We start from the raw sequence: 26404 nt of genomic DNA on the forward strand, positions 1-26404 counted from the left end.
TGACAAAAGGTATCACAAAAACTATTCTGTACTTACTGGGCCTTTTAATCTTAATTTAATTTAACGATTTTCATCGAATTATATTTTTGCTGTAGGCTTTGTGTTCACTAAAAAACATCTACACTTCCCTCCAATATTTCCCATTACAAGTCTTCAACTATTCCTGGCGACCAACGCCCAACACTTCAGCTTGGAGTATTTCAACACTTTAACCTCACCATCCCTTTACTTAAAACAAAACTAATTTTCGAGGGATGGGATTTGCTTCTCCTACTTTTCTTAACCGTCAAATGTCTCAAGTGTTCAAATCTCTCATCCTCTATCTTTGTTTGAGGCTTCTGAAAATATTAATTCTAAAAAAAAACCTATTTTTCAAATGATAATAAAGAGCAGCATTAAAACAAATAAAAAGAATGTCATTTTGGGTTTTATACAACAATAAAAATTAAATTGTCAGTGTTTACTTAGAAAAGAAATCCTGCTGCTCTATTTCAAAAATTAGGAGGGCCTTTGTACCTATAAACTTGTAGTATCTTCATTTTTCACAAACATCAAGCATATGAAACAATTTTCTGAAGATACTTTTAGGACAGAAACAAAAGAATTGATCCCAAAGTTATCTCTCGTTTTGTTTTTGTGTAGCCTGATAGCATTGGGAAAATAAGGAGCCTAATCAGGGCTATCAAGGGCAACATAGTAAAGCAACTTAGGAGTTAACAAGAGTTAAAGTAGCGTACAGACATCAAACTCTGCCGGTTAATAAATATATAAAAGAAGATGAATAAATATAAGAAGTGCTAGAAATAACCTGTACCTAATACTTGAGATAAAGTGACCACAACACAAGGGTTAAAAAAGAGCTAAGGTTTTATTTCTAAAAGAATCATGGTTTTGGTTAATTGTATCGTTTTAAAAATAAATTCAAAAGAGATTTATAACTTGTAATATAAGTACAATCTTTGCATGATCTGTTTTAAAATATGGATTAAAGGTATTAAAATAAACCAATATCTAATAAGTGAGCAAAACAAGATGTTCCAGAGTATTTAAATTATAAAAGCGAGACTCAATGTCACGCTGTACATTCTGAGACTAAAAAGGAACAATTAATTTGTACTCACACCTAAGCCAAGCTACCAACACAGAGCAGCTCGCAACACCGACTGTAATTTCCAAATCATTTGCGTACCTCGTTTACAATATTGTTTTCACCTGGTACTTGTTGTTTAACATGAATCCATTCATACAAACAAAAACATCTCCAAGGCTATACCAAGAAGATAATCAATCCCTAGTAAATAAATCATACATCCAATAATAAGAAATTCTTATATAGTGAGGAAGAATCGCAATTTGAAGCTGATTAAGAAATGGTAACTATTATTTTGATTAATATTGCCGATAAAAAGTTTTGTTGTAAAAACTGGGGATTTCGATAAAGTCTGAAACTTATAAAAATGGTGTAGGACCAAACTGAAACATTAAAATCATTATTTATTATACATTATTAATTAATTATAGAAAAAATCATTATTAATTAAACATTAGTAAAATTGAAACAAGCGGATTTAGGAGAATTGAAGTTACCTAAGCAACAAGGAAAATCAATTTGTCATTGAAAGAAATCAATTTGTCACATAGGATGGTGTGACGTCTCTTTTTTTCTGTTTATTCTAGTGGGGTGCGGAAACATCAGATATTTGAGGGGGTAATTGAAAGAAAATTTCCAACGGCTTTTGTTATTAACAAACGATAATATTAAGTAAATTACAATTTTTGACCAAAATTGGATTTTCATATACAAGACAATACAACACATGTCTTTTGACAAACATTTACTTTGAGGAGCCACTGGGGTATAAGTGATAGCAAGAATATACAGTTTTTGACAAAGGGTAAATTTTTGGCGGCAAAACTATTATTGACAACTCAGGCACGTGCGCAGAAATTCTTTTTTTTTTGGGGGGGGGGGCAAATCCTTCAAATCCCTTATTCTGTGAGAAGTATCCAAAAATTATAGAAAAGAAATCGTGAGATTTCCGGGGGCGGGCCCGAAGCCCCCCCCCCTGCGAACGTGCCAGTGACAACTGTATTTGGTATATATAAAAAGAAATAGTATCCTTCTGACTAAAAATATATTCATTCTTGGTAGTGTAGTATTACATGTCCTTTCATAAAGTCCATTACATGTCCATTATAAAAATTTGTCAGAACATCGACAGTCACAATCACTACCCGTCAGTTCATCGACAGTCACAATCGCTACCCGTCAGAACGTAGAGTTATAACATCGACAGTCATAACATCATTTTTTTTCATAACGAAAATCCGTCAGAACCAAAAACCGTCAGAACGTCGACAGTCGTAAAATCGACACGTCATGACATCTAAAATTTTTAAACTTTGGTTTTTTGGGGTTTAGGGGAGAAAAGGTCCCTAGGTTAGGTTACGTATTTAGTATATACTATGCTTTACCCCCACCCCTTTGATGTGCATATATATAGCCGAAATTTGTTTCTAAACTATTATATACTTATTACTATTATATAAACTTAATAAATTTTTTTCATAACGAAAATTCGTCAGAACCACTAACCGTCGGAATGTCGACAGTCACAGCATCGACAAGTCATAACATCTAAAAAAATTTCATAACAAAAATCCATCAGAACCACTAACCGTCAGAACGTCCGACAGTCATAACATCGACACGTCATAACATCTAGATTTTTTTTATATGTTATGACGTGTCAATGTTAAGACTGTCGACGTTCTGACGGGTAGCGATTGTAACTGTCGATGTCCTGACGTGTTAATGTTCTGACGGATTTTCCTTGTCGACGTTTAGTGCTTGTAACGGTTAGATGAAATGGTAGCATCCCCTCATAAGCCCTGAAGGCTTATGTTCCCCCTGAAAAATTCAACTTTGCAACAGGCCTAGACTTGTAACTATCCTCAATGGGGCAAGATGCTTCCATTGTTCTGTTCATTTGTTTCAGATCGATCCCGTTCATTGATTCCGGATTATGGTATTACTTAAATCTTTTTCATAGAATAGACAAAACTGGCTTAAAAAATTTACCTTTTTCATTAATAAGTAAGTAATACTGCATTGAACTATCACAGTCCTTACCAGCGGTGCTTATCTTCCTTAAATGGCCCTTCGGCCAGGATGTGCAATGGGGGTTGGGGTCCAGCGAACCTTCCTGTTTACTTTCCCCAGATTTCTCCCGGAACCTAGAGTTGGGCTGACTCTGGCTGAACTTTAGAGCGACACCATTGATCCTCGTCCCCACAGTTCATATAATTATCCAGTATGACCAGTCCCTATCTTACCCATTATAAAAACCCGGACCGGGGTGCGAGTGCTCCAGAGAACGTAGAAACTTAAGCGGCGCCAAATCTTTTCACGGGTAGACAAGTCAGACGCGAAACAATCGGAAACAAGTGGAAACCCGCTATTAACAACTGCACGAAGAAGTGGGAGGAGCTTTTTGTTCGCACCGAGAACGAAGACCAGAAACGATCTGCGATAAGCTTACTGGATAATTATATGAACTGTGCTCGTCCCAAACCAAATAACCAGCGACACCAGGGATCGAACCCCCAGCCTTCGGAAAAAGGATTCCAATTCTAGCACGCTAGCCCCTCGGGTAGGACGGTACTTCTTTTCATTGAAATAAAAAACTCCTTCCCAAATTTTGAAAACAATCATCTTACCCCTCCCCTAGCATTTTTGTGAATTAACGCTCCTAATTACAGATTGCTTTCAAGACACAAAATTGAATAAATTAGATTTGATAAATTTATATTTGTTCTACAATTTGTTGTCTGTCTTATTTATATTTCAATTCAATGCATGAACCATTGACACTCTTGAAAAATGGAGAAATTAAAGAATTTATAAACTAACAAGTTGATCAGATGTGATCATAATATGTCTACGCATGTGCAATAGATTATTGTGAAACCTGGGCTTAGCATTGTATATGAAACTGAATCAAAATCTCGATTATGAATGTGAATTTTTATCTTAGTTTTACTTCGAAAAAGGAAAAAACACGGTGTTAATTTAAATTTTCAAAATAGGCTTTCTTTTATCTATGATTAATAGTCAATTGATATGTTTTGAATAATACAATTACATCTACTATTTATAGTACGTCAGGATAGATTTTAGCCTTTTTTCATTTATATAAATTATAAAAATTTAACACAAATGAATATTAATGAATAATTAGCTCAATTTACTGTTACAGATTGAAATTTCTTGTATAATTCTGATTAAAACATGGTATACATTTCCACTTTTCAATTGCATGTATGAGCTCTGTTCTATATTGACTACTCGCGTATTATGGAGCTCTTCTTCCTGAAGCCTTTTTTTTATCATATTACCCTAAAGCAGTGATAAGTAAACTTTTGGCAAGGATCCAAATATTGGTTTTTGACTAATTCAATTATAATGGCTAAAAGAATTTTTGAAAGTCAAATCGGTTCGTTAACATAATAGACCTGGTACTGGTATGATATTCTTCGTGAGTTTCTTTCAGGTTAGCGCGAGACAAGACAAAGACAAGTGACAGAATAGATAGGAAATATATAATTTGGGCTATATATTTGTACATAAGTGGGAGGGGGTAAAGTATTTGGACAGTTTGAAGTCAGAAAACAATTCTTACTTCATAATATGCAGTAATATTGTACCTAACACATTTTGCATGCAGACCCGCTATACTTCACCCACCCCCCTAATGTGCAAATATATAGCCCAAATTTGTTTCTAAAGTAACGAAGAAACTGACGATTAAAACTAACAAAGAAACCGGTTTGTTCTCGAGTCATCGTAAACTTGAGTGAGTGGCGCAATAATACACAAGTACCGGAATTTTTCATGGAGAAAGAGCCGGATTTCTCGGTATTATTTAAAAACGATCAGAAATTATTTTTTTTAAAACAAGTTTTCCAACTGAAAGTAAGGAGCAACAGCTTCCTCCTCAAGACCTCGCTCTTTAAGCTAAAGTTTATTGAATTTTAAAACAAAGCTTATTGTTCTAATTAAACAGCCATTTGTTTTTCAGGAATCGTTATTAAAGAATTAGGACAAAAAGTCAAAACTTTAGCGTAAAGAGCAAGGTCTTGTGGAAGGGGCAACTCCTTTCATGTACGTAATAATTTTTGTTCGTTTTAAGTTTTGATGTTGCTCCTTACTTTCAGTTGAAAAAGCTTGTTTTTTTTATTTAATTTCTGATCGTTTTTAAATAATACCGGGAAATCCGACTATCTATGAAAAATACCGGTACTTGTGTATTATACGCCACTCACTCAAGTTTACGATGTGTAAAACTCGAGAACAAACCGGTTTTTTTTTTGTCAGTTTCTTCTTTACTTTAGAAACAAATTTGGGCTACATATTTGCACATTAGGGAGGGGAGGGTAAAGTGTAACGAGTGCAGGCGATTTTTTCCAGCCTGACGTATTCTTCCCACTCCCTGAAAATTTCCCCCTCCGCATGCAAAATTGAGCAGCCAAAGAGCGTAACATTTAAAATAATGAAGCAGATAAAATTCAGGAATATTTAAACTATATTCTAAAATACTGGCAGTGTGTGGTGAAGAATACCCTATAGTACTTATTTTTACCTTTTCGTTTATTTTGTGTTTCTTTAGAGAGTTATCATAGCAGGGTAGTATAAACATTAATAATTGAGTATATGAAGTTGGTGGCAACTGTAGAAGAGTTGTCCTATGATGAAAGTGCACATATAACAGGCTGGGACTAAGAAGTACAAGTAACTACTTCCATTGGACTTGGTCTGGTACCGACCAGAGAGGTCACAAGCTTGACTGTGCGGGATGGGGGCAATGGAATTTGCCGACTGGCCGGTCACTTCTAACGACTGATTTGGGTGTTATTACTATTATTTCAATTTTTGTTCTTTACCAACCGAGACTTGACCTTCTTGCACTGATTTTTATGTCATTTTTTTTTGTCCAGGAGCGAATGCAAAACCGTTCGTTACTACTTCCTCCACAACTGAGGCTCAATTTTTAGTTTTCTGATACTTTTAAATCAATTGGCCGTTTCAGAATTTTTAATCAATTTCAATTTTGTCCTCCATGAGACGGAATTGTAGATTTGTGCCACAAAATAGCAGAACAACACATTCCCATGATACAGCCCTTTAGGTCACATTTAAAGGGCTCTAGAACTAGGTCCTCACCAGATCTTCTAGGGCCACCAGATCAATACAATTACCATGGAAAAAATTAGCAAACAGCCATGATCTTTCTTTTGGAAAAAGAAAATACAAAATTCCACATTTTGTATACAAGAGATTGAAACCTCTATAGCTGGGTTCTCTAATATGCTGAATTTAATGGAATGATTTTCACTAGGATTGCTTGTTTTCTTACTGTGTCCCCCATTTTCAAAAATCAGGCAAATTTTCTCAGGTTTGTAGAGTTTGAATCTTTATGTATTAATTGTTATCTGAATTCCCCTTTTTAGATTTAAGTTACTACTGGCCATACCACAAACTGTTTTAATCTATACCATATTAAATAAAGAGCCAATCCTCGTTATTTGCGACAAAGTTCTTCAAACATAAATATCATTCAAATTCAACAGTCCTTGTTTTTGAGTAATATTTCTTAAAGAATTGTGACAAAAAGTCAAACTTTAATGTAAACAGCAAGAATTGAGGAAGATGCAGCCCACCCCCTCATATGCCGAATAATTTCGGTTCGTTTTACGTTTTACTGTTGCTCCTTACTTTCATTGAAAAAAACTTGTTTTTTCATTCAATTTCTTATCGTTCAAAGAAATACCCCTCCCTCTCCCCTGTAAAGTTCCACCCAGAAACTCCTCTCCACGTAAAATTCACCCATAGAAAATCGCTAACAAAAATTTCAATTTACTTTCTAATAACAAATACTATATGTGAACAATGGGCAAATTGCATAACTTACAGCCCTTTCCCTATGGCCTATGCCATCCCCAAAGGCGTGGTTATTGGAACTTTCACCTATGCTAAATCAAATGGCTAACTCGAAATTTTGATCAGACGCCTAAGAAAAAGGAGCATGGGAGGGGGAAGGGGGTGCTAGTTTTCCTCAAATCCTTTTGGTTACTTAAAAAGGGCTTTAGAGCTTTTAATTTCTTATCAAAATAGCCCTCTCCTTATTTTCTAGGATCACTGATTCAATACAATCCCCTCTGAAAAACAAAGACGTTTCTGTGATCTTTCTTCTGGCAAAACATGGCAAATTCTACATATTGTATATATGAGCTTGAAACCTCTACAGCAGGATTTTCTGATATGCAAAATCTGATGGTGTGATCTTTATTAATTTTTAAAAAATCAGGGAAATTTTCTCAGTCTCTTACCATTTGACATGACACTTAACGAGCTTCGTATATTTTGAGACCAGCATAAAAAAAAAAACATTCGTTTGTTGTATCTCTCGTTCTCAAAATATTGTCTTTAAGACTTTTGGTTATTATTGAGCCGAGTTGGTCCATACCTAGTTTGTTACCGTGATCTGTTTCATATTCTACATTTACTCTGGAATATAGGTAGAATATTCCAGAATCCCTTATTTTCTTCATTATTTTTAGTTGTTTTTTCATATGTTTATTTCTCTTCGGCTGTCAATTCTACATGTGGAGAGAATTTTCCCCAGGGAAGGGGGGAATATGCTGGACTCTAAACTCAGTGACTCTGGACAACACACTGTGGCATGAAATACTCGTCCAACATCTTCCTCTTGAAGAATTCGCTACAGAATTCAATGGCCAAGCCACTTTCAGACACGTCTATACATGCTACTGGAATACTCATAGTAATAAAATTTAATTACCCACGCTAGTTACATAACAAAGAAGCATATAAGCAAATTACAAGCATGGTACAAACATAAGCATAATATAAGCACAAGCCAGGATCAAAAGCATGAATAAGCTGCATTTTTTGGCATTTGAACAGCCCACATTTCATTGATGCAAAACTAAGCAATCATTGATGCCTTGTTTAATAAAAGCAATTTATTTCCTTTACTTATCAGAAATGTTTAGCTGATATACTTCACGAAAGAAGTAGCATTCTTTACTTCTTTGAGCATTGGTTGTGAGTTTTCTCTGACTGCAGAAGTAACCTTGAGGTGGGCTATGACTAACAACATCTACTTCCTGTTTGAAATGACTCATGTATTGTGAAATGATTCCTGTTGAAATGATTTCCTCTTTAAAATTCCCTGTTTGAAGTAACTTTGAGGTGGGCTATGACTAACAACATCAATTTCCTGTTTGAAATGACTCATGTATTGTGAAATGATTCCTGTTGAAATGATTTCCTCTTTAAAATTCCCTGTTTGAAGAAACTTTGAGGTGGGCTATGACTAACAACATCAATTTCCTGTTTGAAATGAAACATGGACTCATGTATTCTGAAGAACTTGATACAACATTTTCTAAAGTTGAAGAATTCCGTCTATCTATGACTCTGCCTGATTTTTGTGGGCATTTTCATCCTCAAGTTTGGTATTGAAGATTTCTCTACCCTTTTCTACAGTCCATATTAGAAAGTAGATGAGTATGGACTGTTTTTCCACAGAAGGCTCCTTTGAACATGAGGTATGCATGTTCCTCAAATCAATTCTATTTCTCTGTATGGGAACTAGAATTCTAATTTATGTTTGGCTGTTAAACACCCATGGTAACCTGAAGAAACTCACTTCTGAGATCATGCAATAATAAGATCTAATGACCCACAAAACAGAGTAGCATGTAAGCAAGGTACAAGCACAGGGATAATATAAACGGAAGCAGAAAACGGAAGCAGAAAACAGAAGCAAGATAATTTTATCTCTACATAGAAGGAGTAGGGATAAAATATCCCAAGGATTCTATTCTATACTTTATTCATCTTAACCAAATTCTAGCGCCCTATCACCCCACAGTATTTCATTATTCTGTAAAGATCTCAAGCTAGGAGAGCAGAATTCAACCCCCTAGATCTTAAAAAAATAACTTCTTTTTTGTATTTTCTCAAAGATAAAATTCTGAAAATACAACAAAATTGCATCCCCCCAACATTAAAGAAAACATTTTACCATTCCCCTCATAATTTCATGAATCTGATAACATATTGCTTTCAAGCAATAAAATTCATTGCATTAAAATTTTATTGAAAGATTTGATGAATTAAATTTTTTTGAAAATTAGGATTTTATCTTAATTGTACTTCAATTCTGCCCTATACTGACAATTTTACTATATGACAGATAATATTGAAAAAAAAATTAAATTAAGATATTTATAAAAATACATTTTACTTAACATTTGATTTGAATCTATTAACGTGCAATTTATGACTGAAAAATCAGCCTTACAACTTTGAATTAAACATTTTTTTTTTAATTTAGTTCAACTTTTAAAAAGTGTAACTTAAAGGACTCTGTTAAGGGTTTAAAATAGATCTTATAGCAGTAGCAATTAGTATATCTACAAAAAGCAATAAAAGGTGCGTTTATTGGTATGCTCATCTTTTAGCTAGCAAATTAATCAGTGTACCAAAAATTTACCAAGTTTAGGAGCAGAAACACATTACAGAGACTGGGCGCAAAGGGGTCAACATCTGGACTGGAAAACCCATGAGTCCTCAACCAAACTTCGAAGTCATCACTGGCAGGTGTAATCCTAAGGAGCCACCTTTTCATGCCTGGATAATAGAATTTAAGGTGAAAAAAAAAAAAAAAAAGCAACAGTTTATCCTGAAAACTAGTAAGGCAGTTCCCAGTTTCTAAGCAGGGAAAATTACTCATAAAGACATCAATTTCCATCTGATCGTTCCAACTAGTCAAAAGCTACCACACATTTATTTGTAAGAAGACAATGAAAATAGGTTTTAATGAAGCCTACCATCTAGGGCCATACCCAAACCATCTAGGGTCATGCCCAAATTGGATGAGAGGAAGTCATAAAGAAAGATTTAAGAAAAACAGGAAATTCTGGGGGTGTGAAGAGGAAGGCTTCGAATAGATTAGGGTGGAGGAGGAATATATGTAGCTGTGTTGGCCTTAGATAGCTTGGTGCTGCATTGCTTTGTTAGTAGTATATAGGTTTTAGCAGGTGTCTCTTAGTTTAATTAAATAAAAAAAAACAAGTTTTTTAAACTGAAAGTTAAAGAGCGACATTAAAAGTTAAAACGAACAGAAATTATTCCGTATATGAAAGGGACTGTCCCCTCCTCAACGCCCTGCGCTTTTCGCTAAAGGTGTTTAATTGTTTTATAAAATAAAGTTGTGAGACAGAGTCAAACTTTAGCGTAAAGAGCGAGGCGGTTAGGAGGGGACAGTCCCTTTCATATACGGAATAATTTCTGTTCGTTTTAAGTTTTAATGTCGCTCCTTACTTTCAGCTTAAAAAACTTGTTTTTTTTATTTAATTTTTGAACATTTTTGAATAAATGCAGGTTTTGATCTTGGCTCACCGTACATGAATAATTAAAACAAAATTTTCAAATTAATTTACTTTTATTTAGTTAAATGGGTTTCTCGAAACTTGTTTAATTTTATTTATGAACGTTTTTATTAGTAATAAATATACGTAACTTACGTAACAAACTTCTATATTCATATATTTTTAATTTGTTTATTAGGGGGTTTGCCCCCTAGTCAATACCTTGCTCTTTAAGCGAAAGTTCGAATTTTGTTCCAATTCTTTAAAAATGACCGCTTAATCACCAAGGCCGTTAAGTAGAACAAATAGCTCTTATGCTCTTATGAAAGTACTAAAAAATCTTTGGCTTAAAGAGCGAGGTATTGACTAAGTGGTGAACCCAATCATATACGTAATATTTTCTGTTTGTTTGAAGTTTTGAGGTTGCTGCTATTGCAGTTGAAATACTTGTTTTTTTATATTAAATTTCTGATTTTTTTTTAAATAATGCTGGGAAGTCCGGCGTCCCCTTCTTAGAAATGTCCCTTCCCCCATGAAAACTTCCTTCATGGAAAGATCCTCCCACATAACCCCGACCCACCCACCCCCCACTACCAGAAAGAATCTCCCCTGAAAACGTCTGTATACTTCCAAATAACCAATACTATATGTTAACATTGGGTAAAGTGCACAACTTTCAGCCCTCCCCCCGGGAACTTCGGGGGATTAAGTCATCCTAAAAGACATACTTATTATATTTTCGAACATGCTGAACAAAATGGCTATCTCAAAATTTTGATCAGAAGACTTTGGGAAAAAAAATGAGCGTGGGAGGGGGCCTAGTTGCCCTCCATTTTTTTTTGGTCACTTAAAAAAGGCACTAGAACTTAATTTCCATTCCAATGAGCCCTCCCACGATATTCTAGGACAACTGGGTCGATACGATTACCTCTGGAAAAAAAAAACAAAAAAAAAACAAACAAAAAAATAAAAACGGATCCGTAATCTTCTTTAGGGCAAAAAATGCAGAATTCCATATTTTCGCCAATGGGAGCTTAAAACTTCTACAGTAGGGTTCTCTGAAACGCGGAATATGATGGTGTGATTTTCATTAAGGTTCTATAGTTTTTAGGGGGTCTTTCATCCTTTTTTCAAAAATCAGCCAAATTTTCTCAGGCGCCTAACTTTTGATGGGTTGAATTAAATTTGATGAAACTTATATATTTGAAATCAGCATTAAAATCTGTTTATTTTGATGTATCTATTTGTATTAAAATACCGTTATTAGAGTTTGGGTTACTATTTAGCCGGGTTGCTCCTTACTTACAGTTCGTTACCACGAACTGTTTGAAAACCAAATTATTATATTCATGTTTAATGAAACTTCTAATATTGGTTGTATCTATTATTTTGAAGTTAAGACTACAGGAACTCATTTGAATACAGAATCTATAATATATAATGAAAATCAATTAATGGGGAAACATATTATTAGGAGCTAGATGAAGGACATCAGAAAACTGCATGATGTTCAGAAATAATGTAAAACAAGAATTCTAATGGTACTACTTTTATTTGTTGAGCAATATTTCCTTTAAAAGTGACTAACAACTACATATAAAGTGGTCACAGAACTGGAAACAAAAGATCTCAATTCTGAAACTTGGTTCTGTCAGCAAACACTGTCAAAGTCAAAGGAATTCAAATTTCTGACAAGCTAGATATCTGTGCTTTTCAGGTGGTGCTTAAGCTAGAGCAGAATTCAGGAATAATTGACGCATGGTAGATGGTATAATCAGCTAAAATTTTTAGTTTGCTGTGTTCCTTGGGGCATATAAGAATCATGAATGAAAACTTTTGTAATCAATTATTTATACAATAAATATGGCATTAATCCCCACAAAGACTATTATTCTTCTTATTCACAGAGACGCCAACCTATCGAGAGGTGATAGGCATACCCCCCCCTCCCCCAGAGAACACCCCAGCTGAAAATTCCCCCTCATGTAAAATTGATTAGCCAAAAAGAAAGAATTAAAAATTAAATAAGAAGGAATTTGAGAATTTTCTACCTATATTCCAGAATTTTTACAGAAAGTATGGTAAGGAATATTCAATAGCACTGGACAGTTTGAAGTCAGAAAACGATTCTTACTTCATAACACGTAGAATAATTGTACCTAACACATTTTGCATGCAGACCCGCTATACTTTAACCCCCCCCCTAATGTGAAAATATATAGCCCAAATTTGTTTCTAAAGTAACAAAGTAACTGGTTTGTTCTCGAGTTTTACACACTGTAAACTTAAGTGAGAGGCATATAATACATAATATATGTTCATAATACCAGATATTTTCCTGGAGAGCCATACTTCCTGGTACCATTTAAAAACTATCAGATATTATATTAAAAAAACAAGTTTTTTTTAACTGAAAGTAAGGACCAACATCAAAACTTCAAATGAACAGAATAGTATGTATACGAAGGGAGTTCCCCTTCCACAAGATCTTGCTCTTTATGCTAAAGTTTTGACCTTTTGTCCTAATTCTTTAATAACAATTCCTGAAACACAATGACTATTTAATTAGAACAATAAGCTTTGTTTTAAAATTCTAAAAAAAAAACTTTAGTGTAAAGAGCAAGGTCTTGAGGAGGAGGCAACCCCTTTTATGTTTGTAGTAATTGCCGTTCGTTTTAGGTTTTGATGTTGCTCCTTGCTTTCAGTTGAAAAAAAGTTTTATTTTATTTAATTTCTGATTGTTTTTAGATAATACTGGGAAATCCAGCTCTCTCCATAAAAAATTAAGAATTCTTTCTGAGTTCAAACTGTCCAGATACTTTAGCCCCGCCCCCCTCCCTCTTATGTGCAAATATATAGCCCATCCAAATTATATATTTCCCATCTATTGTGTCAATTGTCTTTGTCTTGTCTCACACTAAGCTGAAAGAAACTAACAAAGAAACCATTTCCTTCTTGAATTTTACACAGCGTAAACTTGAGTGAGTGGCATACAATACACAAGTACCAAAATTCCTTCTCCCTATGGAAAATAAAAAAAAACAAAGCTCAAATAAAATTCATAAATTTGGAAAGCCTAATTTTCCACAGAGGGGGTATTTTCCAGGGGGGGGGGGGGTAAATGCCTAGAACCTTGTTAGGCTATTAGCCTACTTTTGTTGCTGTTTAGAAACATGATAACCTTGAATTGACACCATAAGCTATTTTGGCTGAGGTATGTTACTGTTCTAGCAAGCCAACTTGGAAAAATTACCATAGGCTAGAATTGACTAGAGCCATTTAGGCTACCAGAGATTTAACCATTGTTTCATAAAATAAACTAGGCTATGCTGTTGAGGGGCAAACTTTATCTGCCCTATTAAGATGATGGCACAGTTTTCATGTTACAATAGTATTGACAAGGGAATCTGATAGTGCCACTGTTGTTATCTAGATTAGTGTTTCCTTCTTAAAAAAAAAACTAAGTGAAATTCTAGTTTAGCTACTTTTTCCTTTGGAAAAGAGATAAGTTAAGAAAATAAAATTTTCAGCAGTGAATACAGGGTCAAAAATAGGGTAAAGGTACCATTGATTCTACAGTGCAATTTTGGAGCCCCTGTTTATATTTTCCGTCAAACGGAATAATTCTGCTTAGCCATGACTTGGAGCGCCATCTCTTGAAGTCGTTTTTGTGTTTCAATTATAGGAAACGTTAACAAAAAATACAGTACACTCAGATAAGAAAAGAACAGTTAATTCTGTTGGTTTCCTGTTTTCAACAAGGAAGGAGCTCCTGACAATTTTTCAGGTATGCAATGTTCAAACTTTGGTTACTTGGTTATTTATTGCAAAAAAAGTTGGGATTAGCACCAATGCTTCGACACATCTGATTTATCTGAATTCTAGTCACATTAGCTTTTTCTTGATATTAATTTAAAAAACTTTCCAAAAAATAAGTTTTTCAAAGAAAAGTAAAGGCCATTTTAAACTTAAGCGCAGCAGATACAAATACCTGTTGAAATTCAAACTCAAAACGAAAAGAAACTAAATAAACAACCATAGCAAAACACATACAAGCAATAATATAAATGAATAAATAGATCTTAAAGCAAGTAATATTTAGATTGAATATAAAAATCAAGCTTAAAATGAAAAAAAAATATTTTGCTATTGAAGTATATAAACATTTTTTTTGTACTTAATATTGAAAATAAACATTAAAATTATGGTAAAATTTTGAACTCATGAGCTTTCAGCAATTAATATCATCATACATCAAATATTCAGTTTTATTTATTAGTTCTTTCTAAAGTTGTTCAAGACAAATATAGTTTCACTACAAAACAGAGTTTGGATACTGCCCCCTTCCTTAACTGTAAATAAAAACCAAAGGCCTACTGCAACATTGGTGCTTAACTTAATTATAAGTTAATTAAATTAAATTATATTACAAATATTTACTTTTCTAGTTCCTACAGCAATAAAAATAAAATTAGTGAAATAAATTCTTGAACTGATGGATCTTTCAACAATTAATATCATTGTACATCAAATATTCAATCTGATGTTGTTTATACTTTCCAAGACTGTTCAAGACACATGGTTTTCAGTAAAGCGCCAATGACGCAGTAGGTTTTTGACTTTTACAGCAAGAGAAGGAGGCAATACCCAAACTCTTGTTTGTAGTGATTTTTGTTTGTTTCAAGCTTGATTTGCATATTCAATTTAAGTTTCACTCATTTTTAAGACTTATTTGTTCATTTACGTTAATGTCTATTGTATGTTTGTCTGCATTGATTGTTTATTAATTTCTGTTCATTTTAAGTTTCATTTATACTTCAAACGCAAAAATTTTTTTTTTCGTTTTGAGCTTGATTTTCTTATTCAATCTAAGCATTACTAGCTTTAAGATCTATTTTTTGATTTTTATTGTTACTTGTTGTATGTATTTTACTATGATTGTTTATTTAATTTCTGTTGGAATAAAAAAATTTATTCTTTAATAGTAATTTCTGGTCGTTTGAGTTTGAATTTTAAAAGGTATTTGTATCTGCTGAGCTTAATTTTAAAATGGCCTTTATTTTTATTTGAAAGACATTTTTTTGAAAGTTTTTTTTAATTAATTTTTTTTTTTATTTCAAAAAGATATAAGTTTTTTAAATTCTTTACTTCAAAATCAAAATTTTTTTTAAAAATCAAGTTTTCATCAAAATATCAAAACTAGTATCAAAGTAACAATATCAAAGTGAAAAAATGGGTTTGTGTTAACCTTGAGTTTTTATTATCTGATGTTTGAACTATTTTTAACAAAATGGCTATAAAATTTTTTATTGGATGGGTTTGAGGGAAAAAAGGGCACGGGGGGGGGGGGGGGCTAGTTGCCCTTGGAAATCTTTTGACTCTTAAAAAGTGAACTAGAACTTTCAATTTCCAATCAAATAAGCCCTCTCTGAAGTCTATACAAGTCTCCCTTTCATAAGAACCATACATGCATTTATGGTATAACTGAGAACTCTTTTGAGTTCTTTTGACTCCTAAAAAGTGAACTAGAACTTTCAATTTCCAATCAAGTGAGCCCTCTATGAAATTTATACAAGTATCCCTTTCATAAGAACCATAACTTAGAACTCCTTCCCCTGGGGGACTTTATTGACATTATAATTTTTCTTCTCCAACGTTTGAACTATTTATAACAAAACATCTATCTCAAAATTTTCATCAGATGTGTTTGGAAAAAGAAGGCAGGGGGGGACTAGGTGCCCTCGGATCTCTTTTGACTATTAAAAAGTGAGCTCGAACTTTCAATTTCCAATCAAATGAGCCCTCTCCGAAGTTTGTACAAGCATCCCTTTCATAAGAACCATATATGCCCAAGGGCTTAACTTACAACACCTGCCCTAAGCCCTGGGGGTTGTGTTGACACCTGAGTTTTTGTTATCTAATTTATGGGCAATTTTTAACTTAATGGCTATCTCAAAATTTTTATTGGATAAATTTAGGGAAAAAGGGGCGTGGGGGGGGGGGGCAAGTTGCCCTCCAATCTCTTTTGACTCTCAAAAACTGAACTAGAACTTTCAATTTCCAACCAAATGAGCCCTCTCTGAAGTTTTTACAAACAACCCTTCCATTAGAACCATATATTCCCCTAAGGCATAACTAACGCCTGCCCTCGGGCCCTGTATCAACCCCAGAGTTTTTGATATAAGGTCTTTGAACTATTTTTAAAAAAAATGGCTACCTCAAAGTTCTTAACAGATGGGTTTGAAGAAAAATGGGCGTGGAGAGGGGAGGGGCTAGGTTCCCTTGATTGTCTTTTGACTCTTGAAAAGTGAACTAGAACTTCAATTTCCAATCAAATGAGCACTCTTTGAAGTTTTAACAAGCATCCCTCCCATAAGAACCATATATACCCCCAGGGCATAACTTACAAAAACTTCTCCCAAGCCTTGGGGGGTTGTGTTGACACCATTTTTTGTTATTATATGATCTCTGAACTATTTTTGACAGAATGGCAATCTCAAAATTTCATTGGATGCATTTGGGAAAAAAGGAGGTGGGGGAGGGGGGGCTGGTTACCCTCCGATATCTTGACACTTAAAAAGTGAACTAGAACTTTCAATTTCCAATCAATGATCCCTCTCTGAAGTTTATACAAGCATTCCTTCCATAAAAACCATATATACCCCCAGGGCATAGCTTATAACCCTTGCCTTGAAGACTGTGGGGGGGGGGGGGGACTGTCCTGCTCAAAGATATAATTTCCAGAACTTTCGACTACGTTGAACAAAATCGCTATCTCAAAATTTTGATTGGATGTGTTTGGGAAAATGGTGTGCATGGAAGGGGTGTTAGTTGCCTTCCAATCACTTTCAACTATTAAAACGGGCACTAGCCATTTAAATTTCCAATCAAATAAGCCCTTTTTGAATTTTCTATGACAAAACTTTCTATAAAAAAAACCTTATATGCCCCCCGGGCATAGCTTACAACCCTGGCCCTGAGGGGTTGTGAGGGGGCGGGGGGGGGTGTCATCCTAAAAGACCTAATTTCCAGAATTTTCAACTATGTTAAACAAAATGGCTATCTCACAAATTTGATTGGATGTGTTTGAGGAAATGGTGGGCATGAGAGGGGGGTTAGTTGCCATCCAATCACTTTTGACTATTGAAAAGGGTAGTAGCCCTTTGAATTTCCAATCAAATGAATCTTTTTTGATTTCTGCAACAAAGCTTTCTATAAAAACCTTATATGCCCCCAGGGCATAACTTACAACCCATGCCCTGAGGGTTTTGGGGGGATTGTCCTCCTCAAAAACATAATTTCTATCTAGAAATCAACTATGTAGAACAAAATGGCTATCTCAAATTTTGATTGGATGTGTCTGGGGAAATGGTGGGCGTGGAAGCAGTGTTAGTTGCCTTCCAATCATTTTTGACCCTTAAAAAGGACACTGGAACTCTCAATTTCCAATCAAATGAGCCCTCTTTGAAGTTTATACAACAACCCCTTCCATATAAAGTGCCTTTGGGAAAAAAAATAAATAAATGATAATTATAAAACATTGGAGCTGTATGGCCTTTACTATAGGCAATGCTATAGTGTTGCCTCTGAAAATTAAATTATAATGGCAACAAATATCACTTTGTCAGAAACTAGGTTCCAAGCATCAAAAATTCTTGTTTAATGTAGTAGAATACCAAGCACACTAAAAATGTTCCTTTAGTCAAATTCATATGTAAATTATGGCTTCTATAAATTGATTGATTTCTTTTTCAAATATCTTGTAAAAATTTTCAACAGACAGCATCAGGCCCTGTCATAATATAGGTGACTCTATTGAAACTTCACTGAACAAGTAAAACAAATGAGAAATAATTGGTATCAAAATTCCAGGGTCCACTGACAAAAATACAGCTTTTAAATTTTTGGGTGCCCACTACTGCCAAAAATTGCAGAGGTTCAAATGGATGTCATTTTTCTCTTTCCTTAGCACTTATCAATGAAACTAGAAAAAAAAATCTCAAATTTGGGTTGGAAGTTGAACTGCAGCTTGATGCTGTTTTCTTTAGCAACAAAAAAGCAAGGTGGCATATTTCGTTGGTCGGATTCCAAACTTTCCTGACAAAGGAAAGTACAAACTAAAAATTTTCAAGTGGATTAGAATCATACTTTGAAATGGCCAAATGTTGATGACATTTATACTGTCAACAATGAAAAAATCTTTGCTGGGCCATTAAAACTGACAGAAAGTGGGCCATTCCAGATAGCGTTTGGAGATACTATCCCTGTGGCATATATGCAACACTTAGAAAGAAGAAGATTTATGTGATCTAGGTCACAATGTTACAATGCTTATGATTAACCAATTTTGTTATACTAAATACTACATACTTGAAACAATTTTGTTAGTTTTATTACTTCTACTTTTTGAATAGTGTTTTATACTTTTATACATTAAATGAAGGTGAAGAAAAACAAAGAAACAAGAATACATGTCAAATCCACCAGGTTCTGCCCACAGCTATTCCCCAAGTATTTCAACACATGTCAAATTGGGTTCTGACTTGCATTGAAAACAGGTAACTTTATTGTTGTGTCAAATTTGTTAGTGAAAATATTCTAATTTTTGAAAATTGGAGTTTTGTACCCTTTTCAGATAAAACTTCAAACTTCTCATTAAACAATTAGATTCCTAGATCTTCTTCCTACATATTGAAACTCATTTCAAACCAGTCCTTGAATTAGTCCTTAAATTAGGACTTCTGGAGTAGAAAAAGTGTCTTTTTTTACAAAAACTATTGAATCATTGGCACTCTAACCTTATAGGTACTTGTGTTATACAATACACACTCAAAAAGTAAAGTTTGGTGAATGCTAATGAAATAAAACAAAATATGATGAAAATATAATACTTTATTAACAAAATTGTGAAAACAACAAAATTGTGAAAACACAAAGAATTATGGAAGGGGGGCCTGCCCAGGGTGCTAAACTAACCTAACCTAACAAAAATACCAACTAACATTTAATTAGAATATAGCTTCAATGTTTTTTCTAAGCCGGCTGAAGCTAATTGTCTGGTGTTAACACCTTTAAAAGTGGGCAGTGTCTCATGTTTGCAATAGAAGTTCTCAAGTTTGTATTAAAAAACACATAAGTACCAAAATTTACTCTGTTAACGCTTCTATGTTAATCCTCTTCTGATTTTTTAGGTCTTTAAAAGTAGCCTACTTGACAGGTCTATATACCTATTCTAATTTTGGTACATTAGCAGGTGGTACAATAATTTAGCTAGGATAAAAGTGAAAATGTCATTTGATGCCTTTTTTATGCTCTTTCATAATACAATAATCACTTCTGCTTCAAATTGCATCTTGAGCCCTCAAAGGGGCCCTGAAGATATTTCATTTTGTAACCACACAAAGACATTATCAACAATAGTTAAGTTATTGAAAAATGGTTAAAAACATATCACTTGTTTATATAAGTTGATCAAGAGTAATATATTCCAAAAATAATTATTTATAACAATTCAAACCTCATTTATTAGGCAACATAATTCAAACCATTTTCCTACCATTTCAAGTTTTTCAAATGCCACTGACAAAAATAGTGCTGAATTTTGTAATTCAAAACTTAGCTGGGTACTCCTGTACTAAACAGACTCTTTTATACAGTGCTAGTTTGGTCAATGCTAATGAAATAAAATAGGATGAATATATAATAGCTTAGAAACAAATTTTGGCTATATATTTGTACATTAGGGGGGGGGGGGGTAAAGCATAGCATATATCATTACATAACCTAGCCTAACCTAACCTAGGTACCATTCCCCCCTCCCCCCTAAAGACCAGAAAACAACAGTTTAAGTATTACATACATAATGAAAAACATGCTATACATTGCATTACTCTACAGCAGTGTATTGAATTAACCCGTCAAAAACAGGTTTTTTGTGACTGGTTTCCATTGCAGTAAATAAAAGAGTCCATTTAGTACAGGAGTACTCTTTACTGTTGACAATTCAAGGTATATATTTGCACATTAGGGGGTCAGGGTGTTAACTGCAAGGTAAATTTGCAGTGGGCCATATAATGTAGCTACAATGAAAGTGAAAACATCATTTGATGCTTTTTTATGTTCTTTCATGACTAATATAAAATAGCCTACCTTCAGGGCCCTTTTAAGGGCTCAAGATACAATTTGTGACAGAAGCAATTATTGTATTATGAAAGAGCATAAATAAAGGCATCAAATGACATTTTCACTTTCATCCTAACTAAATTATTGTGCCACCTGCAAATTTACCATAATTTTAACAGATCAACATTTGGTAAAATACTAATTTAGATACTTTTTGCTTTTCTTGGAAAGGGATTAGGTTTGGGAAATGCAACTTTCACAAAAGGTCTACAGGCTAAAGTTTGTCATTGGAAGGTATTTTGAAGTAACTACCTCTTCTCTTCCTCTCTCTGGAGGGCTGTGACCTGGATGACCTTTGAAATCTTCTTGTTATAAAAGAAAAACCTTGCAAAGTATATCTTCAGCTTAAATGAAGTAGGCTACAACAAAACTGATTTCAACTTTGCTCAATCCCAATTTATAAGGTTTCAAAGATCCACAAATACATTTCCTAAATTTTGAAAAAAAACCCCTTGATATGGCTTAAAATTCTACATAAATAACATGAATTGCATTTTCTCACTAAAACCAGAGAAAAGAAACAGATAAATGTAAATTAACATTAAATATTGTTTTGTCAAAATTTCAATAGACCTGTCAAGTAGGGACATCCACCAAATGGCTAATATGGGAGTAAAGTTCATTTGTGATGCAAATGTATGTTATATTTAGATTGAGGAATGCAATTCTAGGTATATATTTACACATTAGGGGGGTGGGGGCATACAGTGGTCAATATATACCAAGTCATATTATTGAGTTAGGACTAAAGTGAATACACCATTCGATGCCTTTTTTATGCTGATTACGAATATAATAAGCATTTCTATCAAAAATGAATTTCAGCCCCCCCCCATATATATGCCATTTCAGGGTTAGGTATAGCCTATATAGGGGGGGGGGCTGAAATTCATTTCCGATAGAAATGCTTATTATATTCATAATCAGCATAAAAAAGGCATCGAATGGTGTATTCACTTTATTTGAAACTCAATAATATGATTTGGTATAGGCTATATTGACCCATATAGTCTGTGAATATAGGCCTATAGGCTCTTAAGAAATTCATGAATTTCTTACAAAAACTGGAAAAACAAGCAAGGAAGTGAAGATAAAAATCTTGGCAATACACTAATTCTTATATTTGTATTTTCCCAACCTAACCCCTTAGCAAAATAACAAAAAGTACCTAAACTAGAATTTTACCTTGATTTCCTATTTCTTTTTCTCTAGTTTTGGTTCTGAAAATACAATTCCTGTTTTATTGAGAAGAAATTTAAGCCATATCAGTGGGTTTTTTTTTTATTTAGGAAATGTATTTACTGATCTTTGAAACCTAATTAGGCCTAATTGGAAAGTAAAGTTGTGAAGCTGAAAACAGTTATATTGCTTTATTTAAGTAAAAGGTCCAATTTTCAAGATTCCACTTCCATTTACACATTTTATAAAAGCTCATTGCCCTATAGAAGGAGTGGAAGAAGGTACTTCAAAATACCTTCCCTGTATATACTTTAGTTTGAGGACCCATCTCTGAAAGTTTCATTTTCCTAATCTAACCCTTTTCCCATATAAAAGAAGAGTAGTTCAGCTAGATTTTACCGAGATTAGGCCTCTCTTCATAGCTTTTTTTTAACACCTATACCAACAAGAACAAGTACAACTGTAACAATTAATTTACCAGTTGTGTGTCTTCATGAAAAATGGCCGTTCTGCAAATCGGAAATGATGAAATATTTATTCTTTTCTTCGAGTTGCTACAGTTTTCGTCTATAGGCTACGTTCATTTTGTCCAGCGTTTCTTCTATTCGTGTTCAGTTTAAATATTTAAAGGCTATATCGCCAAGGAAATTCAGTTTTAAGGTCACTCCTTCTCATCCACACCATCACTTCTCCTATAGCCTATTTTTCTTCATAATTTTTTAACCACATTCCATGAATTCAACATTGCCAAAAAATTATCTGAATTGTGCTTCAACGTTATTTCCAACCATAACGATCGTTGCTGGCACACATTCCATAAATAAACCATAAATAGGACTAGTTATAGTCATTTTCACCCAGTGTTGCTATTCCTTGAAATATATATGATTTTGGTCATAACCACAATACATAGCATATTAAAATATAATTTATTCGGCAATTAGATCATAAGTTTAATAAAAAGAAGTCCTTCCACAATTTCTATACTTTAGGTCTTTTGGAATAAGTCTGACTTCTCTAACAGAAACTGATTAAAAGTCAAAGAAAACAAAACTTTCCTTAAGAATTAATTAATAAAGTCAATTGGTTATCACTCATTTTTGACATTGTTTCCAATTTGGTTGCAATATTTTGTAGCGAGATATAGAAGAAAGCAATCATTGCGTACTCTAACGAATGAACCGGTTTCACAACAAGTTTCCAACCAGTGGGGATTCAGCGTATGTGTTCCAAAATTGAGCTGGAATAAAATAAAAAATATTTGGAATACTATAACATTTATAGTTGGGTTTCAAAATAGTAATTCAAATTAAAAGAGAGGCATGATTAAGGTTCGAAATAGTTTTGACTGGTGGATCAAATGGTAGTTGTTTCTTTCAGCTAGTGGACCAATCTATGATTCGAATATATTTACTTTAAAATAAATTGAATTGAAAAAAAAAAAAATTAAGAATGCGTTTTATCTTTTATGAGGCGAGTTTTAATGTCTAAAATTAAGACTAATTGCCGCGGAAATGGAAATATTGTAACAGTTGCTTGAGAAAAATGTGTTACCACATTTTTCTAGTTCCACAAACTGAGATTTTCTGGGAATTGGAAGATAGTGACTATTGTCTGACTAAATTGTAATTATGGAAGGTATTTTGTACATGTATTAATTAATCTTATATAAAGTTTCTTGAATAGGAATATGGAATTTGGTTTTATTTTTGTTTTGTACGTTTTTGAATTTGGTTTTATTATATTCCGCAATTTCTTATAGTTTTTTTTCCACAATTGTTTATATTTTTTTTACAGAATTTCCCATCGTTTTTCGATTTCGTCATTATTTTACAAAAGAGGCAACTTTTTTGTAATTAAGGTAGAAACTACTTGGAAAATCAATTGTGGTTTAAATTCACATCAATGGGAATTTTCCGAGTTAACCTTTCATTTAAGTTCCAACATGCTGAAAGAAAAACAACTTGATCTAAGCCAAGCTATGCATTTTAATTGCTAAAAAAAAAACAAAGCAAATAAGAAATTACAGGCTTAAAAAATTGTAGACGCAGTAGAGAAAAGTGACAAATAGGTATAGTCTTACTCTATCTTGAAGAATATTAGTTTCAATCCTTTTTATTGCTGCTGAACTTCTGGCTAGGCTATTTCTAGCCTAGTGAATAATAAGCGAAAACTCACGAATTTTTATATCATATATAAGAAGGAAGGATTCATTAGTGAAATACATAAATGAGATAAAAAACTTACTTTCCCCGGTTGTCCCTTAGGACGGTAGAGAAAAAAAATACTGAGAAGAATGAAAATGCTCAGTCTAAAAACAGTTTATCATCAAAATTCATAATGAAAATAAATATCTAGATTATTTAAGTATTTATTAGGCTAGATAACAAATCAAAATTAATTTTCTAAAGAACAATCCTTAATATAGTTAATAAATGAATGTGGATCGTCAATATTCTTTAAAATCACTTTTTAATCTATTGATTATAAAAAGTATTTCAGAAAAGCTAATTTGTCAAAGAAAAAAAAGGAGCTATATCATAGGCAACGCAATAGCGCTGCCTATGCAAAGAACGATTTGGACACAATATATTATTATTATTGTTATATTTTTGTTTGTTTGTTTCTTTTAAACCAGGGCATTTCGTATCGAAGGAGTTGTCACAAAGACTTCAAAAAGGGCTCATTTGACTTGGAATTGGAAGGGCTTATGCCCTTTTTAATAGCCGAAAATGATTGGAAAGTACCTAACACCCCTTCCACGCCCACCATTTCCCCAAACACATCCAATTAAAATTTAGAGATAGCCATTTTGTTCAACGTTGTTGAAAGGACCAGAAATTATGTCTTTGAGGATGACAATCCCACTCCCACCTTCCCCCACAACCCTCAGGGCAAGGGATGTAAGTTATGCCCTGGGGGCATATGAGGTTTTTATAAAAAGTGTTGTCGTAAGAAACTTAAAAAAGGGCTCATTTGATTAGAAATTGAATGGGCTGCTGCCATTTTGATAGTCGAAATGATTGAGGGGCAACTAACCAACCTTTCACGCCCACCATTTCCCCAAAACACATGCAATCAAAATTTTTAGATAGGTATTTTGTTCAACGTAGTTGATAGGTAAGGAAATTATGTCTTTGAGAATGACAATTCCCCACAGCCCTCAGGGCAAGGGTTGTAAATTATGCCCTGGGGAAATATTAGGTATTTTATAGAAAGCGTTGTCGTAGGCAAGGGTTGTAAATTATGCCCTGGGGAAATATTAGGTATTTTATTGAAAGCGTTGTCGTAGAAACTTTAAAAAGGGCTCATTCAATTGAAAATTGGAAGGGATAGTGCCCTTTTTAATGTTCGAAAGTGATTTGAGGGCAACTAACCCCCCTCTCATGCCCACTATTTCCCCAACCACATCCAATCCAAATTTTGAGATAGACGTTTTGTTCAACGCTGTTGAAAGTTCTGGAAATTAGGTCTTTGAGGATGGCGAACCCCCCCCCCCCCCCCCACACACACACCCACCCCTCTGAAAAAGGTTTGTAATTTATGCCCTTGGGGCATATAAGGTTTTTTTTTTATAGAAAGCTTTGTCGTAGAAACTTAAAAAAAAGGCTCATTCAGCTGGAAATTGAAAGGGTTAGTGCCCGTTTTATTAGTCAAAAGTGATTGGAGGGCAACTAACCCCCCTCTCACACCCACCATTTACCCAAGGACATCCAATCAAAACTTTGAGATTGTCATTGTGTTCAACGTAGTTGAAAGGTCTGGAAATTATGTAGGAGGATGACAAATTCCCAAGAACTGGTTGTAAATTATGCCCTGAGGGCATATAAGGTTTTTATTGAAAATTTAAAAAGGCTGTCGTAGAAAATTTAAAAAGGGCTCATTCGATTGGAAATTGACAGGACTATGGCCTTTTTTATTAGTCAAAAGTGATCAGAGGGAAGATGAACCCCCCCCCCCCCCCGCCCATCATTTCCCCAAACACTTCCAATCAAAATTTTGAGACAGCTATTTTGTTCAATGTATTTGAAAGGTCTGGAAATTATATCTTTGAGGATAACAAATCCCCCCAGCAGTGAGGGCAAGGGTTGTAAGTTAAACCCTGGGGGTATATAAGGTTTTTATAGAAAACATGGCCGTATAAACTTTGGAGGGGGTTCGTTGGATTGGCAATCAGAAACTCTAGTGCTCTTTTTAAGAGGCAAAGTGATTGGAGGGCAGCTAAAAACACACACGTCGTATTGTCCCGAAATGCACCTAATAGAAATTTTATGATAGCCATTCTCATCACTATTGTCTAAATATGATATAACAAGGATTTTGTGGTTGAAACAAACCCCAGAGATTAGGGACAAGTGTTGTAAGTTATGCCAAGGGGATATTTAAAGTTTTTATGGAAGGTTGTTTAACTTTAGAAGAGGCTCATTTGGTTGAAAATCGATAGTTCTAGGTCCTTTTTAAGCATCAAAAGTTATGGACAGCATTTAGCCTCCCCCTCCATCTCATACCTCCCATCCCATTTGGTTGGAATTAGAAATTCTGGTTCCCTTTTAAGAGTCAGTAGTGATGGAGGTCAAGTAGC

At 34.0% G+C, this 26404-nt stretch overlaps 1 long non-coding RNA gene across 2 annotated transcripts in view; it reads right to left on the reverse strand.

Annotated features, from left to right (window-relative positions):
- Window positions 1-22344, reverse strand: part of LOC148956022 (uncharacterized) — a 34691-nt gene extending 12347 nt beyond the window's left edge. Inside the window, exons 1-2 of one of the 2 annotated variants that reach the window (XR_016141853.1) lie at window positions 22301-22344; window positions 9585-9721 (exon numbers count right to left, since the gene is read on the reverse strand). This is a non-coding gene — a long non-coding RNA (uncharacterized LOC148956022). Of the gene's footprint in view, window positions 1-9584; window positions 9722-22221; window positions 22252-22300 lie in introns of those variants that run through there. The other variant, XR_016141856.1, reaches the window with a different exon arrangement.
- Window positions 22345-26404: the final 4060 nt, after the last annotated feature.

This window comes from Artemia sp. Qi Xiang Cuo, chromosome 1, assembly GCF_049724085.1.
Source record: "Artemia sp. Qi Xiang Cuo chromosome 1, ASM4972408v1, whole genome shotgun sequence".
NCBI lineage: Eukaryota > Metazoa > Arthropoda > Branchiopoda > Anostraca > Artemiidae > Artemia > Artemia sp. Qi Xiang Cuo.